Here is a 16,819-nt window from a genome sequence, read left to right on the forward strand (position 1 = left end):
AAACATAGCTGCCAAGGTGTCAGATTGCTATGTGTGACATTTTTCTAATTTCAGTGTGATTATGAGTGACATTTCAACCACAGTGAGTGACACTTGCTCAGGAGCAAAATCAAGCAATGAAGACAAGGGTAACATACAAATATCAGAAATTACACCCATTTTAGCAACAAGACACTAGGAAATCTTAAAACATCATGATCATGAGAGGGAGGAGATACATGTTCAAGGCAATATATAAACACGTGATCTAACATGTCTGATGCATAGAAAATACATCAGAAATGTGCAGGACTGTGGTTATATATATATAACAACTTTCTGCAGATCCAGCTCATCTCATACACACAAATGGCGGGTCTGGGTCTAGGAGCATGACATATGCTGGGTACAATAACGGTCTCGATCAAAATATATCAATCAGCACGTCAGTGGATCAAGTAAATAAACGATAAGATGCAGCCCAGCAGAGCACCACAAAACACCTCTTTGTACTATCCTTGGAGATTTGCCTTACCGGTGTATTATTTACACAAACAAGCTATTTCTTTTTCGTTACAATTGAGTTGTTTTCACGTTGATGTGCGTTTTTCTTCTCTTATGTGTACATTAAGATTTTTACTATATCAATGAAAAGGTTGCCTTTTTCTGAGTTGTTTTATATTGTACATTTTGCTTGACGCTCCTAATCGTTTTTAATTGTGTGCAATTTTGCTTCACACTCCTAATCGTTTATAATTGTGTGCAATCACGGTATTTGTTTCCTTTCGCTCGCTTCTTCTGTCCGAATGCCTCTTATACGCCCGATACGCACTTTCCCTACATTATCATAATTAAGATTTTCCATTTAACATATTCTTTTGACATCCTTCTTCCACACCCCATTCCCCCTTCACTTTCCTCCGCAAATCGTTTTTTTTTTACATCTCTATAATTTTCCTGTCTACTGTGGTGAAAGACACCCCCTTGTGCAGCTCACTGTCCCCCACGCAAAGCAACCCTTCTCCTAGTCACTGGTGCTTTGTGCGTTCAGCACATTTTGCTGACACGCCCCCCTATGCATCGCCCCTTTAAATGGTCTGTGGGCCCGCGCAGCGCTGGCCCTTTTAAGAGGCTTTGCTTTAATCCGCAGCTGACAGCCTTGTGCTCTGACATCCCAGCTCCCGGAGCTCGGCCTTCTGATTGGCTGGCGTTGACGTCAGTGGCTCTACTTTCCTCTGGCATTAATATTATTCCTGGGGATGACCTCACTCCTCACCCTCCCTCCCTGGGGCAGTTTTATTTTTAACAATCCCGAGCCTGGCTTCCTGGATCCCCTCCGGACTCGCAGGCCTGCGTGTCGCGAGCGCGCCTTGTCGTGTGCGCGTGCCCCCTCGGAACGGGCACCCCACGTCAGCCATTAATAGCAGAGGAGGGCACAGGCGCGTCACGGCCGGGGCAACGGACCACCCCCGCCTTCCTGCATCACGCACCTGCCCAGGCAGCCGACGCTGGGGGGGCCCGAGCAGCAGTACCCCCTAGCGACAGGGGCACGCACCGATGCCAGGTAAGCCCAAGGGCTGCTGCTGGGACCCCCGCTCCCCCCCATCTCACCCCGAGCCCGCCAGAGGCCCACCACCTACAGCCCTGGCCTTCAGCCTCACCAAGAGGCCACTCCATCAACACCAGGGCATCCGTCCGTGGGAGGTAAATTCAGTGGCACTGCTGGGACCCCACCAGACCCTGCCCTTTGTCACCTACAGCTGCTAGCCATCATCCATACTACAGACGCGCCAGGGCACGCCTGTGTGTTATGTAAGGCCGCTGTCGTCAGTGGAACACTGCCACCCACAGCTCAGAGCTTCCAACCACTAAGAGTGGCAGGGCCATGTACAGCCGACAGATAACAACCAGTCCCCCACCACCAACCCTGCTGCCCTGTGCACAAGGTAAGGAGCCCCTAACTAGTAGGGCATACCTGCCGCGTTTTTTCGCCAGGTTTGGCTTTGTCATCCCACCTGCCAAGAGTGCAAAGAAGAACGCTGCTAGATAGTGGTAAATCTATTTTTTTTTTAAAAAGGTACGGCGAAGAGCAGGCATGATGAGACTGGAGGGTCTTTCATCGCATTTTGTGAGTGGTTCGTACAACCTCGTTGTGTTGCGGTTCTAAGGGGAGACGGTCGTGACTTGTGAGAGTCACCCAGAGGCGTACACTTCTACCCAATCCATGTGAGCCCACCCAAATATAGCTGGACACATCTAGGATCTCACACACCACTGGATGGATATCAATGGGGTTCAGTGCTGTAGTAGTAATTTGAACATACAATTGAAACCCAGCCTATTGTCCAGCTGGGTGGGAGGAGGTGCTAACGTTTTCTCCGTAAACCCCCTCCCTCTTTTTAACGTCCTTCTCATCTCAACCTACAGTTATTATCAATCAGTATATTTAACATTCGTTTAGCCTCTTACTCGAATACATCGAGGAACGTTGTCCTTTAATTCACTATGTACACACAACTCAAGTGTATATCCCAGTAGTCCAAAACAATTCAGTTAAGCATAAGCCTAAACACAAAGCTTGCCCCCGTTCTGGGCCAGAGTTATCCCGAATGGGATCTTAGAGAGGTCGGATCAGGTCATGGGAGAGGAGCTGCGTGAGGTTTTTCCGGTGTGGCCACCTCTTACATACCACAAGGACCTGTAATTAACCAGTTTAGCTATTTTTTGCATTAGTTCTGCTCAGGCCAACAGTTCTTAAAACTCATATATGCCCAGGGCTCTCACGGCCTTGAAAACCCCAGGGTTGAGGATTGTGGCTATTCCATTCCAATATTCTCTCACAATGTGTCACTCATTAAGATATCAAAACACCAGGCCAAAACTTAAAGAACATTTGGTTTATTTAAAATAGGTCGTGAAACCAAAGAAAAGGCGTTGTGTTAGCACATACAGGGATAACGTTACAGCACTGGAATTTCCAGACTATCGTGATCTGTCATCCTGCTCTCCCTCCCTCACAACTGAATGTCAGAGAAAGAGAGAAAGGGCTAGGACTACCAGAATCATCATGGAGACACTTTACTTCACAGCTGGCAGATATCATAAAAGATTCATCTTATTGCATCACACATGGCCAGGGTCGGATTGGGATCAAAAGTTGATCTGGACTCTGCCAAAAAAAGTGGCCCACATTCGAGGTGAAGATGGTGTGAGTACACATCACATGGCCCCCACAGCGAGACCCATTCTTCCTCACCCACTATGCCCTGAATGAGAAGGGCTGTGGGCGAGGTGTCAAATGCTAACACTGTTTCTGGGCCGCGTGGGCCCCAGGGGGGGGAGGCAGAGGTGAAAATGGTTCAATGGCCTGAGCAAAACCTGGCCCCCAGGGAGTCTGATTGTGGCACACAATCACCCACTCCTCAGCCCACCATCAGCGTGATTGCTTGGGAAGGCAGGGCGTCAAGGGGAGGCATCAGCTGATAATCGCTGAACTGCCATATCACATGGCCGCCCAGCGAGGCTGCTTTACTCTCCCTGTCCAGTGCTCTCTTTGGACTTCGAAGGGGGAAAAAAACGGCCCACAGAGGGCACTGAGACACTGGCTCTTCGGCCAATGCACGAGTGCCCGCATTACCATTCCGTCCCTGCACATGGGTTTTTAACTGATTGCATTACACTATAAGAGTATGGTATGAGGGGACGTCACACACCAGTCTATTATGGTGAAAGTCGTGCTGCTGCACATGCGCATTGTGAACAGATGCAGATGTAAAGTTACCAATTGTGGAGTTACTGTGCACTCTAGCCGCATTGGAGGCCGGTCTCCATCTGTATGGCAAGCCTCTACCCAGGCCATCATTTCAGATAACTTGGAATATGCAATTGCCTTCATTGTGCTGATGCAATAGAATGTCCCAGACTACACACAATTGAGTCGCACTAACTGTCTAGGCTAGCAATGTGTTTTGCACTAGGAGTCACCTACTACATAGTTATGAAGTGTAGTACATAGTGTATAGTTAGCAAGTGCATATAGTCAGGTGAAGTTCATAGTGTGGTATCTTGTGTTCCCATTTCCTGTATTTCTGAGCTTCTGTCTGGAATGTTGATATTGAATGATGTAATAGAAACTTGGTGTGTTGTGGAAGCTCAGACGGCCCGTGCCCATGCCGTTGGCCGGTCCTATGTGCATTCTACATATTTTATGGCACGGAGTAACCAGAGGAGATGGCGCACCTCCGGCTGTCCTTGTGGTCAAGGCGTTGGACGGAGGTCTTGTGACAGTGTGCACCACCTGGTAAATTGGCACATTCCTCTCTGGCGTAAGTCTGCCAGCAGTGGATGAAGAGACTGTGGTGCTTGGGGGCATTGCCTCACATCTTGCTCATGAGAGAGACTTGCCAGTGGCTTATATCCATACCTGGGTGTTGGAGTGGAGCCGCTGATTATGTAGACTTTGGCATTCTGAATAAGGTTCAGCAAGCTGCTGTTTGATCTGGACAGGTCTGGAGATATTAAAGAAAGTCTACCCATTGCCTACTAAGTTAGAAAGAGGAGTAGGACTAGGCCTGGAGGCATTAAAGTATGATATCCACCAATATGGTGTTTTCAGATTACAATGTGAGCATTTTTTTTTACTCTATATATTTTCGAATCTGCAGTCTTGTTAGCTGTTTGTGGCCATCTGTGTGTTGTATAGATAGATACATGCTGATTATGCCTGTCAAAGTTTCATGGTTTCAGGGTAGAGTAGGGCCCTGTTGCGATAGATCCGGGTGTAGTAAACTGGGGAAAGAGCAGATACCCTGTCGTTAGAGCTTTTATCGGGGAGTACCTTGTGGTATGCAAAGATAGGCACATTTGCCCTGTTACGAGTAATTGAATGGGGGAGTACCCAATGATGTGTTAAGATGGGGATGATTGGTAACTAGTCATAAGAAGTTGCATGAGAGTACCCTACTGCTGTGATGTGGGAGAAGTATCATGTTGCAAGGGAAATCACCCCATGGATTAAAAATGTGGGGAAGTGTAGTGTAGATAGCCACAGGATTCACCTGAGTTGTAATTCTGTACAGATGGGAATATTTGACTGGTATTTTGAACATGAGACAAAGTAAGTTTGGGATTGTTTTACGGTGCGTTTTATTCAGTGTGTGTCTAATGGAGTCTGTCACTGTTGTGCTTGAATGGTAGTGGTCAGTGTGGATCTAGTGTGTTGTAGGCGAGTAATTCATTAGCTTCTGATGTGGTGTCAATAGTGGGATTGCTGGACAGCTCCAGGTTTGATTGTTGTGTGTGTTAATTTATTATTATTATTATTATTATTATTATAGGGGTTTGTAAAGCACCTGGTGACGCCTCCCGGCGTGTCCCCGCGCTGTGGAGAGAGAGTTTTAGGAGGGTGGAACCAAAAAGACAAGCAATTAGAGAGTGAATAGATAGGTTTTCAGCAATTTTCTAAAGGATGCCTCATTTTTATCTCGTCTGATGTTCATGGGGAGGGTATTCCAATTTTTAGCTGCAAGAGTGCGAAAGGATCTGCCTCCCATTCTAGCATTTTATCAATATGCATTTACTGGAGATTGTCATCCTTGTGTTTGGAAGACGTCTCAACTTTTCCTAGTGCAGTTTTGAGTCGGGCACCTGTTGTGCCGTCCTCAAGTGTAGTTTATAAAGCATACAATAATTGGAGTAGTGTTTGTTTGTTTGTTTTAAAATATTTATTGAGCGCAACGTACACCTGGGCGGTTTCTTGGCGCTAAAGTAGAAGGCGACTTACTGAGCGAGGACAGCAACTAAAAACAACAGCTGGGGAATAGGCAGTTTGCTAAAGAAGAGCCTGAAGAAATAAAAAGGTCTTCAGAGCTTTACGGAAGGCGGAATAGTCAGTAAGAGACCTGAGATCAAAAGGAAGGGAAGGGAGTGCATTGTGTGTACTTCTCAAGAGTAGTACACATTGCAAATGTTCATAAGGAATAGCATACAGTGTAAACAATCACCAGATGTAGTGCACTTCGAAGGTGTAGTGCATAATGTGTACTCATCATGTGTAGTTGCCACACATGGGTAAGTGCTGCAAACGAAAGGTTATGTGGTGGATACCTGTTACTTACTCGAACTTGTACAGTGTGTGTCTGATGCCAATACGGATGCCAATAAAAACCTATAATGGGAGAGACACTTTCAATATCTGTAATCAACGGACCTTAGACATCCTTGTATAAAAAGAGTTTTTGATGCATAGCATTGTTTTTTGCTTCAGAATTGAAGACGTCTATTCAGTTTCTTCGAATACATGTCGTTTAAAAACGTATTTTATTCAATTTTCCCAGGGATTTTTTTAATTAAAAAAACAGCCAACCCATTTCGCTCCTCCTCACAGAACGTCTTGAGGGCTGTTGACCACAATAATGCATAATTACAACCATTAAAAACAATCGGGCTAAACATCTCCATTAAAAAAACAAAAAACGAAGTTCATATAATAAAGAAATAAAACTTGCCATAAACAATGGCAACTGAAGAAAAGTAAACTAATACATAAAAACTGTGCAACTTTATCGTTTTGAACAAGCTGTGCGAGTTCCACCCACTAACTGAAGAAAAGTGTCAGCACCATATGGTATTGGCACTGGGCAGTTTTTACAAGTAGCTTTGAGGGAAGTGCTCCATAGCAGCCTTATGATCTTTGACATTTAAAGTTATTCTTATATAGTTAGTACATCAGTCGTTCCATCCAATTAACTATTGCTGCCCTTTCAAGAAAGGAGAAGAAACAAAAAGGAAAAGTACCAAATAAAAAAAATAACACAAAGGAAAAAGAGTGAAGAAAAGCAAAAGGGGACCTACCTAATTACAGCTGCATCTCTTCCTTGACCACCATTAGTTTGAACATCGTAAAAGTGATGAAGGATTCATTTCTATCCTGGGTAGCATAATATCTATAGTATCTATGTCTCAATGTGTATGTGTGTAAATATATATATATTACCTACTGGCGGTCGCCAGTAGGTATATATAGTTAGGATTTTATCTCTATGGGATTTTTGAAAATTCTATGTCTAATAACTTTGGCGTTTGTGGACGGAATTGGCTGAAATTTTCAGGAAAATGGAACATTTTGTTTCTGAGCAGCCTCTGAAAATTTGGGGGGGTTTTGTCAAGTGGGGGCCGAGAAAAAAGGGGGGTCCCAAAACGCGTTTTTCCCATTCATTTTTCCATAGGGCGGTTGGCCTCACTTTTAGCTCGAACGGCTGAATGGATTTCCACGAAACTTGGCAAAATTGTAGATATTGTTTGCCCGATGTGCCTTTGCTAGGTCTCAAGATATGTGCTCCTGTGAATTTTGAGTAAATTAGGTTTAAAAAAGATATATATCTAGAGCCGCGCCCAGGTGCGCGTACCGGGGAGCGCTCAGGGCGCGCCACGCGACTTGCGCACAGCAAGCTGATTGGTTCTCAGGTGTCTGTAAACATTCGAAACAGTCCGCAGCGGCCGCCATCTTGTGTCTCGGTAGGATTGAGACACAAGAGGTGGCAAAAATCAAAGGGGGAAATGAGCAAAAGGGGGCAGGGTACACCCCCCTGACCCCCTAGTTTTGATGTGGGGGCCATAAAAGGGTCCCGCGGGTAAAAAAAAAAAAAATTTTAAATTCGATTTTCGCGGGGGGAGCGCCCGGTACGTGCACCGGGGAGCGTTCGGGGGAGCGTACCATGGAGATAAAAAATGACACTTTTTTAAAAAAAAAAAAAAAAGCATTTTTTTATAAATTGGAGGTAGTTCTGAAAAGAACTTTTTTTTGTTTTTGTTGTTTTATATTTTTTTAGACTTTTTAAAACGATTTTATATTTTTTTGGGATTTTTGTCAGGGGAAAAACAAAAACAGGGATTCCAAAACTGCTCAACAGGAGCAAAAAAATGTGAAAATTTAGGGACTGGCAGGGCAGCTGTGTTGCTGTTTCTTTATGGCAATGAGTTCAACACTCTGCTCCCCATAGCAGAGCAGTTCGTCACACTCCGTGCACAGAAATTTGATGCCTGCAAACACCGGCTGAATGTTAGGGACCATTCTTCCATGGGGTGGTCCCGAAGGTGTTGCTCCACCAGTGGAGGTGCTGCCGCCATCTGTGGGTAAATTCCGTGCCAGCTCTCTGACACTCTCCCTGGCAAAGTTGTTAGGGTGTCTTCTTTTGACATGCCTGATTAAATTGGCATTCCCAAAACTATATTTTTTCAGAGGATTGCCTCTGGATAAACTACTACCACATATTTTGCAGGTTACTTTTGGAGCGTTGACTTTTTTTTGTCCTTCAGGGATGTCATAAAATTTCCAGATGAAATGTTTTTTTTTCTTCTGCTGAGGAGGGTCCTCATCTAAAAATCCATCGGAATCACTGCTGGATGACTCTCTTGCAGCCATTGCTGTAGATCAGAAAAGTAGGAGATGAACACAGTACACAGAACAGCTCTTGCTCTCTCCAAGTACAAAGCAATAGTGAGAGAAATGGGTGGGTTTCACACAATTTGGAAAAAAAAAAGTTCTGAACCAATGAAAAGTGTTATTTTAAAGTCACATGGTTTGACGCGCTTACGCTACGCGCCCCGGGGCGCGTCCCCGGGCGTGTTTCGTAAGCGCATCAGGGCGTTTACGTTGCGCGATCGTATGCGCTTCCGGGTGCGCTTACGCGGTGCGTCGTAAGACGCATCTCGCGGCTACGCGATACGTGTCTTATGACGCCAGGCGTGGCGGCTACGCAATACGTCACGATGTTGTTTTCGTTCGCGGCAATAGCGCTATCGGGACGCTCATCAGTACGCGCCCCGGGGCGCGCCGCAAGATTGCGCTTACCCGTGCGTTCACCGGTCCGCGCCCCGGGAGCACACCAAAAAGAATTAAAAAAAAATGACATAATTATACAATATAAAATTCGATTTAAAATTTATTATTTTTTAAAACTATAAAGATTTGCTATTAAAAAACCTATGAAATTCACTGAAAAAACCATAGGTTATAGACCATATATAGTTAGGAATTAGCATTTACAAAACCTTGAAAATTCACTGAAAAAACCATAGGTTATAGACCATATATAGTTAGGAATTAGCATTTACAAAACCTTATTTTACTCACACAAAACCATTGAAATTCCATATATAGTTAGTTGCACTAACTATATATCGCGCACCCGCAATCCACTGCTGATGATGTCACATATTACATCATTCATGACATGGTCAGTGACATCACTGATGACATCACTGATGACATCTCAAATGACATCACTGATGACATCACTGATGACATCTCATTTGACATTACTGATCACATCACTGATGACATCAATCATGTGATGATACGATGAACCTCTTCAGACTCTAATATAACCTTAGATACACTCATTGTAAACAGACACTCACAGACTGTCACTCATCCATGGAGTTACTCACACACCTAGTCAGTCTTGCAAAGAATCAATCACACCTCCATTTCCTCAACTATATAGTTATACACACCTTACTTATTGAAACATATAATAACACATATTTACTCTGTTATACAATCCCTGATACAAGTTCACAATACTCCATACAGCCACTCACACATTCACTGGCTCTTATGTACAGTTATTTATATATGTCAACTCTCACATGTACTGTGTTTTACATATGTACTTACTTTGACATGTAGCACTGAGATATCCATTCACTCACCAATATACTCATGCACACAGTCAACCGCCCATACAGCTGTTTCCACATGCACTTTTGAACCCATACATCTAGTGAATCAACTGCTCACACATCTATGCACAGAGTCATACACCTCCCAGACACCCACACACACACTCAGTCTCCCATACAAATACTTGGGCAACTAATCAATAACCCATATAGTTAGTCATATAGCTAATGATCAACACATGCATCAGATTACAGAACAACAGACACAATGATGCACAATTTAAAACAGTTTAGTCACTAACCCATGCACTCAGTGAGACACATCTAGGGCCAGATGTAGGTAATTTTTATTTTCCGACCTCTTAAATACCGAGTCATACCGACTCGGTATTTAAGAGGTCGGAAAATAAAAATACCGAGATGTAGGTAATTGCAGATGTACAATTACCGAATCGGAAACAGTCGGTAATTTCCGATGTGGTAAATACCGACCAGTTAATGCCCATGCATTCCTATGGGCTTTGAAGCCCATAGGATTGATTGGGCATATACCGGTCGGTATTTACCACATCGGAAAATACCGACTGTCACAAGGGTGCAGGGGGTGTCACTTTGACACCCTCTGGCACCCCCAAAAGAGGCTCGGGTGCCATGTGGCAGGCATATCTGCCCTAAGGGCAGGTCTGCCTGTCATATGGCATAGGTGTGCATGCACACATGTGCATGCACACCAGAAACGGTATTTTACCATCAAGTAGTATTTGATGGTAAAATACCGATGTGGTACTGCTTGTGGGACTCAGAAGAGTCCCACCTACATACCAATTGTCCGGAATCAGAAATGATACCGACTCGGTATTTTACATACTCGGTAAATTTACCGAGTCTGTAAATTACAGGGACCTACATGTCAAATTGCTTTTACCGGGTGGTAACGGCCGAATTCGGCCGTTACCACCCGGTAAAAGCCTACCTACATCTGGCCCCTAATCACTCACTTATACAGTCAGTCATGCACCTACTAAATCCTTCATCCAGACACTTATACATCCACTCATTCTTCAATATGTAAGACATATTTTTTTTTTATAAAATATTTGTTTATTCAGATTTTTGAGAAAGAAGAGATGAAAAAACAAGGAAGTAAAGAGATAGGGAGGAAAGAAACAGAGAGAGGCAACAATCCGCCATATTACCCCACACAGGGGGTGCTGAAAAGCATCGTATTTTAACTTTACAGAAACATACAGTCACTGGATGTTGTCATCAGTGGTCATCAGTGATGTCATTTGAGATGTCATCAGTGATGTCATCAGTGATGTCACTGACCATGTCATGAATGATGTAATATGTGACATCATCAGCAGTGGATGGCGGGTGCGCGATATATAGTTAGTGCAACTAACTATATATGGAATTTCAATGGTTTTGTGTGAGTAAAATAAGGTTTTGTAAATGCTAATTCCTAACTATATATGGTCTATAACCTATGGTTTTTTCAGTGATACATATATATATATATATATATATATATATATATATATATATATATATATATATATATATATATATATATCTCTGTGTATTTTTACCAGATTTGTAGTTGAAGAAATTGTGCTGATAGTCAAAATTTGAATGCGTCTTGTTGGTATATTGGCAAGTAAACGTCAATGGACATCCAAATACTATTTGGCACTATGTCTGAAACTGGGTAGAGACAATAAGCACAGTTGTCACTTACTCCAAGTAAAACAAAAAAAACAACCAAAGTTGTCCAATCTGTTCCCATGCACCTAATTTCACTCCAGAGTAAAATAAAAGTACCATTACACAGAGCTAGGTGTCTCCAAGAGTGAGGTCGAGGTATGTCTGAAACTGTTTGAAGCGACACACACACACACACACACACATATATATACTTATTTATGTATCTGTTACCTACTGGCATTAGGTAGGTATAGTTAGGACCATCTTTCTATAACTGCCTATAACTTTGACACCGGTTGACGAATCTTCACGCAGTGTCCCCAAAAAAGAGTGCCAGTGAATCATCTTGTTGCGCATGGAAAGTTTTGGGATGATCCGTTGAGCGGTGGCCAAGAAAAAGGGGGTTAAAGTGCGTCTTCCCATGTTAATTCTCCTAGGACTTGTCAACATGCCTACAGCCCGAACCGCTGAACGGAATTACACCAAATTTAGCAGAAAGGTAGATTTGGTTACACCGATGCTGCTTTGTCTTAATTGGTGTGAATCCGTTCAGTAGTTGAGAAATTAAAAAAAATGCAGTTAGTGGTATCTCTGGCCACGGGGACTTCACAAATAATAACGAGCTCGTGCAGGAAAATCCAGAGCTCTGATTGGCTAATTGGCTGCTAACACTCAACTAGCATATGGTGGCAGACATCTTGGAACTCTGCTCCAACTGAGTCCCCCCCAAAAAACGTAAGGGTAGGAATACCCTGACCCCTAAGCCCTGGATTTGGGGTGACCCTTGGAACCCCTCCACGGCAAAAAAACACAAAAACATTTTTTGCTGCCAAGTCACATCCACATTGTGAAAATCGTCAAAAATGAAAAAGAAAAAAAAAAGCACAGGAGCCCGCACTTCTTTGTAATTGAGCATCCTTGGTGGGCCAAATCCTAAGGGTGTGTGAGTTTTTTATAGTAGAAAAAAAGGAGAGGGGTGCACGGGGCCCCGCTCCAAGGACATATTTTAGCCCAGAGGACCCCTATCTCCCTGGGCAGGGGCAAACAAGAAGAAAATTCATGGGGGCCCACACAACCCCACCCTCTGCATCTTCGGAGACCACCACCTCCTTGGGGCAAACAATGTAAAATAAAAGCAGGGGGTTCTGCACTAGGGGATCGCCACCTCCCAGGGGCACTGTATAATATGTATGCTGGCGGGCCCACTGGGTCCGCCCACTCCCTTGGAAACCAACACCTCCTAGGCAAACAATGTAAAATTAATGCGGGGGAGCCGACACATCCCCCCTGCAGCACTGGAGACTGCACCCCCCCGGTGTACTGTATAATATGTATGCGGGTGGTCCCACCGGGCCCGCAACTTACCCGGGACAAACAATGTAAAATAAATACAGGGGCGCCCACACCCCCCACCGCCCTGGGACCGCCACCTCCCAAAGGCTCAAAGAAACTGATGAAGGGCATCCATCGCGGCCCTCCGACGCTGAGGACGACCACCTCCCCGGGGCTTGAATAAACATTGGAAGGGGGCTGAGTGGCCCCCCTCATGGAGCCATGGATGGCCCTGGGGATCACCTTCCCCCCGGGCTGGCTCCTGCTACCTCCTGAGGTGCCCACGCTTGGGAGGTAGCTGTTCGCTTGTGCTTGGTGGGAGGTGACTGCTCCCACCAAGCAAAAGCAAACATAACTCTGCCTTCTGCAAGCCTGAGCTGTCAAAAAGCTCTAGGTCGCAAAAAGCAGAGTTTTCATCTGTTTCTCTGCATGCAAATATGTGTGCAGGGAAACATATGAAAACATTACTCCCGCAAGCAGGGAGCTGCTATTTCAAGTATCTCCCTGCTTGTGGGACCAATGCTGACTCTCGCAGGAGTCTGGAGCAGGCTAGGGCCGTGGGGGTCTTGAGAGAAGAGAAGAAAAAGGCAGAATAAGGGTCATAAATGAGAAGAAAAAAGCAGATTAAAGGTCAGCAACAACCAGAAAGAGACAAGATAAAAGATGAGAAGCAGGCAGAATAAAGGTCAGAAACGAGCAGAAAGAGGCAGAATAAAGGTCAGAGACGAGCAGAAAGAGGCAGAATAAAGGTCAGCAACAAGCAGAAAGATGCAAAATAGAGATCAGAAATGAGCAGGAGGAAACACAAGGAGAATTATGAATGGAGCGCTGAAACTTTCCAGTCTTTCATCCTCAGTCACAGATCTGGATTGAGTCCATCATTATTCTGTAGCTCACTTCGCCAACCCCATTCAGACTCAGCAATATGCAATTCAGTCTTGACCCTGTTCCTCATGGCAACATTCCAGCCCGAACTGCCAAGCCATGTCTTTCCTGGACTGGAATAAAGCATCCTGGGACAGGTTTCAAATTAAAGGCCAGCAACAAGCAGAAAGAGGTGAACTAGAAGTCAGCAATGAGCAGAAAGAGGCAAAATAAACGCCAGCAATGAGCAGAAAACGGCAAAATAAAGGTCAGAAGCGAGCAGAAAGAGGCAAAATAAAGGTAAAAACGAGCAGAAAGAGGCAAAAAAGTCAGAAACGAGCAGAAAGAGCAATGAGCAGGAAGAGGCAAAATAGAGATCCGAAATGAGCAGAAGGAGGCAAAATAAAGGTCAGAAACTAGCAGAAAGAAACAAAATAAAGGCCCGCAACAAGTAGAAAGAGGCAAAGTAAAGGCGGGCAACGAGCAGAAAGAGGCCAAATAGAGATCAGTATCTGGCAGAAAAAGGTGAACTAAAGGCCGGCAGAAAGAGGCAAAACAGAGATCAGGAACGAGCAGAAAGAGGTAAAATAGAGGTCAGAAGCAAGTAGAAAGAGGCAAAATAAAAGGTAAAAGATTAGCAAAAAGGGGCAATTTAAAGGTAAGAAACGAGGAGAAAGAGACATAATGAAGGTCAGCAACGAGCAGAAAGAAGCAGAATAAAAGTCAGAAGTGAGCAGAAAAAGACAGAAAATAAGCAGAACCCACTCAGGCACTCATGCACCCACCCACAGAACAACTCAGACACTCTAACACCCACTCACAAACCCAGTTGGACATCCATGTACCCACTTACACAATCACTCATACTCTCTCTCACCCACTCCCAAATCTACTCAGACACTCATGTCCAGCTCACACACCCACTCACAGACCCATTCAAAGACTCATGCATCCACTCGCAGACCCACTCATGCACTCCCAGACTGGCTGACACATTCTAATAGGCATTCGCAAACCCACACCAATTTAGACACTGATGAATTCGCTTGCAGACTGACACACACACATGGAGGCATTCACAAACCCACTCTGACACTCTCTCACAGACCCACTCAGACACTCATGCACCAACTCAAACACCCAGTGAGACACTTACGCAGCCACTCCCAGGCCCACTCAGACACTCACACACCCACTCATATACATTGAGGCACTCACTCATACCCACTGAGATGCTCATGCACTCAGTCACAAACTCACTCTAAAAGGTTACAGTTCGAAAATAAAATTTAAAAAACCTCAGAAATTCACTTAAAAAAACTAAGATTACAGGGACTTTATAGTTAGGAAATAGAATTTTAAAAACCTTAGATACTTCGCGTAAGAAAACAAAGATTACAGGGACGTTATAGTTAGGCTAAGATTTCACTCGTACAAAATAATCAGTAAAACTCCTCAGGCATAGTTATCTGAGCTATCTATAACTTATGCCCTGCAAAGCACTGCTTATGACCTCACATATTACATCGCTCATGACATGGTCAGTGATGTAATTTGATGACATTTCAAATGACATCACTGATGACATCATCCACAGAACCCCTTACACCCCATAGAACTTTGTATACACCACTCCCAAACAACTCATCACATATTCATTCACAGACCCATAGCAGTACTCTCACAACCCATTACTCATCCATAAAGCCACTCACTCATTCAGCCACACACACCCATACAGCAACTCATGCACCAACTCACCAATATAGCCACTCACACATCCAGACATACAGACACACTCCACTCATACACCCTTACAGCTACTCACACATCCTCTCAATCACCCATACAGAAACTCACTCAGCCACTCACTTCCCCATTCAGGTACTCACACACTCACACAGCCGCTCACACCACCACTTACTCACCAATACAGCTACTCACACACCCACTCACTTATCCAAACAGCCACTGACAAAGCAACTCACTCACCTATGCAACCACTCACACACCCACAGAACCATTTACATACCCATTCACACATCCATACAACCACTTACACACCCACTCACGAACCATATACATTCCCATTCACACATCCATACAGCCACTTACACACTCACTCACCCTTACATCCACTCACACAGACATTCGCTCTCCAATACAGCCATTCACACCCACTCATTTACCTATACATGCACTCCAACAGCTACTCACCCACCCATACAGCCACCTGCACCCCATTCCTTTACCCATACAGCCACTCACAAAGCCCCTCAGTCACCCATACAGCCACTTACACACCTATGCAGCCACTCACATAGCCACTAACTCACCCATACAGCAACTCACACACTCACCAATAGTCTCTAACCCATACAGCTACTTACGTATCCACTCACTCACCCATACTGTCACTCAGACCCCACTCACACATTGATACAGACAGTCACACAGCCCCTCAGATTAGATATGTTAGAAATGGTGTAACTAATTACTAGTATAGAAAGAATAGTAATTTAGCTTATGATGTAGCTTAGTGTATATCTTTAAGTTTCAGATATGTTTACGAAGCACACACACAGGATGATGTTATCACTGATGACATCTCAAATGACATCAGTGATGTCACTGACCATGTCATGAGTGATGTAATAAGTGAGATCATAAGCAGTGCATTGCGGGGTGTAAGTTAAAGTTAGCTCATGTTACTATGCCTGCTGAATTTCTGTGGTTTTGTTTGAGTGAAATCCAAGCCTAACTATAACGTCCCTGTAACCTTTATTTTTTTCAGGGAATATATATTATATACATACACAAAAATTACAAGGTTTAGCATACCCTCATTATATTTTATTTTGAAATATATAGATACAGCAAAAAAAATCATAGGTTAGGGTAAAATGGGTAAGCTGTTCATTAATGTCTTTTTCAATCCTTAAGACACATATTTAAGCAGAGGACACATTACGGCTAGATAAGCATGTTTTATCCAATTTGCATGTGATTTGTCACCTGAGACTGAGTATGTGAAATTCCAGGGAGATACAGACTTTGCGACTGTTCGTTGTGTGTGACCAGTATTGTCTGGTGCAACCCATATCAACGCACACCGGACATTGTGCCTCATTTCCAGGGAGGTACGGAATTTGCAACTCTTTGTGTGTGTGACCAGAAAGAACAGTCTGGTGAGACCCATATCATCACGTATCAGGCGCAGTGCCTCTTGTTCAGGGAGATACTGAGAGAGTGA

General features: G+C 44.2%; 1 protein-coding gene across 1 annotated transcript in view; it reads left to right on the plus strand.

Annotated features, from left to right (window-relative positions):
* Positions 1-1,329: 1,329 nt before the first annotated feature.
* The window catches only part of DUSP8 (dual specificity phosphatase 8), a 92,555-nt gene continuing 77,065 nt past the window's right edge, over positions 1,330-16,819 (plus strand). The window contains exon 1 of the mRNA XM_078682756.1: positions 1,330-1,543. The gene's annotated coding sequence lies outside the window, so the exon portion shown is untranslated. The remainder of the gene's footprint in view (positions 1,544-16,819) is intronic.

This window comes from Lissotriton helveticus, chromosome 3_1 (genome assembly GCF_964261635.1).
Source record: "Lissotriton helveticus chromosome 3_1, aLisHel1.1, whole genome shotgun sequence".
Classification (NCBI taxonomy): domain Eukaryota; kingdom Metazoa; phylum Chordata; class Amphibia; order Caudata; family Salamandridae; genus Lissotriton; species Lissotriton helveticus.